A 3,771-nucleotide genomic window follows, 5' to 3' on the forward strand; every position below is an offset into this window, starting at 1 on the left:
AGATTCCACATGACACAAGACATGGCAAGAAAAAAAAAAAAAAAACTGAACTGAACTGAAAATCATATTATGTAATAAAACATATAAGAGAATAATGAACAAAAACTCCATGATCATTTCAATTGACATGGCATTTGACAAAAATCAAAGACCCATTCCTGATTTAAAAAACAAAACAAAACTCAACAATCTAGGAATAGAAGGAAAATTGCTCAACCTAAATAAGGACATTTACAAAAGAATAAAACTACAGCTAACATCATACTTCATGGTGAAAGACTGAATCATTTTTTTCCTGAGATTGGGAACAAGTCAAGGAATTCTGCTCTCAACCCTTCTGTTCAATATTGTACTGTAAATTCAAGGCCATGTAATCAGGCAGGAAAGGGAGGGAGAAGAGAGAGAAGGAGGAGGAGGAGGAGGAGGAAGAGAAGAAGAAGGAGAGAAGAAAGAAAGGGAAGGAAAAGAAAAGGAACAGGTAAAACTATGCTTATTTACAGATTACATGAATTTATATGTAGAAATCCTAAGGTTTTCACACACACACAGATACACACACACATCTATTAGAACTAGTGAATGTGTTCAGTAAGGTCACAGGCTACACATCAATATACAAAAATAAATTGTATTACCATAAACAAATCAATTAACAATTCCATTCACAATAGTATCAAAAAGAACAAAATCATTTAGCAATAAATTTAACAAAAGAATTACAATTGTTTTACACTGAAAGCTACAAAACATTGAAGGAAATTAAGGATCTAAATAAATGAAGAGGTATGTTCATGGATAAAAAGAGTTAATATTGTTAAGTTGGCAATATTCCCAAATCCATATACAGATTCAATGTGATTCCTATCAAAATTCCAGCTGGTTTTTCTAGAAGAAATTGATGAGACGATCCTAAAATTTTCCTGGAAATGTGAATGACTCCGGGGGGGGGGGGCAAAATAGTATTGAAAAAGAGCAAATTTGGACTTACATGCTCCAATTTTAAAACTTACTACAAAGCTATAGTATTCAAGATGGTGTGGTACTGGCATAAAGACAGACATACAGATCAACTGAATAGAATTAAGGGTCCAGGAATAAACCCATACATTTATGGCTAATTCATTTTCAACAAAGGTATCAAGGTAATTCAACAGAAAAAAGATAGTCTTCAGCAAATGGTTCTGGGACAATTCAATAGCCACATGCAAAAATATGAATTTAAACCCTTACTACATACCACACACAAAAATGAACTCAAAATGGATAACAGACATTAAAAAAACCTTTTAGAAGTAAACAAAAAGCAATTTTTGACATTATGTTAGACAAAAATTTCTTAGATATATCATCAAAGGCATAAGTGATAAAAGAAAAATTGATTAACTGTAGTTCATCCAGATTGAAAACTTTTTCAGTTCAAAAGACACCATTAACAACATGAAAAGGCAAGCCACAGACTGGGAGAAAATATGTGTACACCATATATCTGATAAATAACTTTTATCTGGAATATAGAAAAGGCACCTTATAACTCAATAATAAGTAAACAAATAACCAAATTCTTAAAAGGGCAAAAGGCCATACACAAATGTTCATAGCAATTTTACTTATAATAGTTAAAATCTGGGGCAAAAACCAGATGTCTTTCAGTAGGTGAATAGCTAAACAAACTGGAACATCTGTATTGTGGAATATTATACAGCGATAAAAAGGAATGAACCATTGATACACCCAATAACCTAGATGATTCTCAGAAGTACACTGAGTGAAAAAGGCTAAACCCCAAAGGTTACATACTGTATGATAAAATTTACATAATATTCTTGAAATTATAACAATTATAGCTGGTAGAAAATTTAATGGTTGTGAGGAGGGGGGTGGTGGTAATGAAAGGATAACAAGAGGGATCCCTGTGGTGATGCAACTCTTCTCTATCTTGACTATGGTGGTTATTACCAACCTACATCTGTGATAAAACTGTATAGAAATAAATACACATACACAAATGAGTACATGTATGACTGGAAACCTAAGATGGGTGGATTGTATCAATGTCAGTTTCATGGTTGTGATAGTGTACTATAGTTATGGAAGATGTTATCATGCAGGGATACTGAGTAAAGGGCTAAATGGGACTTCTCTGTATTATTTTTTACAACTATATATGAATCTCCAATTATCTTAAAATAAAGCTTAATTTTTAAAATGGAGCAAAAGATTTGAATAGACATTTTGTCAAAGAAGGTATACAAGCACATGGACAACAAGCACATGAAAAGATGCTCAACATCATTAGTCATTAGGGAAATGCAAAGTAAAACTACAATGTAATAGCACTTCATACCCACAAGAATAGCTATAATCAAAAAGATAGACAATAACAAATGCTGGAGAGGATGTGGAGAGAATGGACTCCTCATACATTGCTGGTGGGAATGTAAACTGATTGAGAAACTTTGGAAAACAGTTTGGCAGTTCTCTTAAATTCAACAGTCTTACCATATGTCTCAGAAATCCCACTAATAGGTACCTAACCTAGAGAAATTAAAATATATGTTCACACAAGGAATTGTATGTGAATTTTCATAGCAGCATTTTCATAATATCTAAAAAGTAGAAGCAACCCAAATGTCATCATTTGATGAATGGATAAACAAAATGTGATATATCCTTACAATGGCATGCTATTCATCAATTGAAAGGAACGAAGTACTCATACAAGACACAACATGGCTGAACCTCAAAAACACTATGGTAAGCGAAAGAAGCTAGACACAAAAGCGCACATGTTGTACAATCTAATTTATTTGAAAGGTCCGGAAAAGAAATCTTAGAGACAGAAAGTAGATTAATTATTTCCTGGGGCTATGGGTAAAGAGTGGTGAATAACTGAAAATGGGACAGCGATTTCTTTTGAATGTGACAGAAATGTTCCAAAATTAGTTTGTGGTGATAGCTGCACAACACTGTAAATTCACTATAATCACTGAATCATATGTTTAAATAAATAGATATCTAAATAGAGAGAAAGCAAGCAAGCAAGGAAGGAAGGAAGGAAGGAAGGAAGGAAGGGAGGGAGGGAGAAAAGAAGGAAGGAGGGAGGGAGGGAGGAGGGAGGAAGGAAGCTGTCTTTTAAAACTTGCAATTCTTAGGAGCCCCAGAAGAAGAAGAGAAAAAGAAAGGGACTAAGAAAATATTTGAAGAGATTACAGGTGAAAACATCACTAATATGGGAAAGGAAATAGATAACCAAGTCCAGGAAGCACAGAGAGTCCCATACAGGATAAATCCAAGGAGAAACACGCCAAGACACATATTAATCACACTGTCAAAAATTAAATACAAAGAAAACATATTAAAAGCAGCAAGGGAAAAACAACAAATAACACACAAGGGAATCCCCATAAGGTTAACAGCTGAACTTTCAGCAGAACTCTGCAAGCCAGAGGGACTGGCAGGACATATTTAAAGTGATGAAGGAGAAAAACCTGCAACCAAGATTGCTCTATCCAGCAAGGATCTCATTCAGATTTGATGGAGAAATTAAAAGCTTTACAGACAAGCAAAAGCTGAGAGAGTTCAGCACCACCAAACCAGTTTTACAACAAATGCTAAAGAATCTTCTCTAGGCAAGAAACACAAGAGAAGGAAAAGACCTACAATAACAAACTCAAAATAATTAGGAAAATGGGAATAGGAACATACATATCGATAATTACCTTAAATGTAAATGGATTGAATGCTCCCACAAAAAGACACAGACTGGCTGAA

Source organism: Monodon monoceros, unplaced genomic scaffold (assembly GCF_005190385.1).
Source record: "Monodon monoceros isolate NGI ecotype Baffin Bay Population unplaced genomic scaffold, NGI_Narwhal_1 Super_Scaffold_22, whole genome shotgun sequence".
Taxonomy (NCBI): Eukaryota; Metazoa; Chordata; class Mammalia; order Artiodactyla; family Monodontidae; genus Monodon; species Monodon monoceros.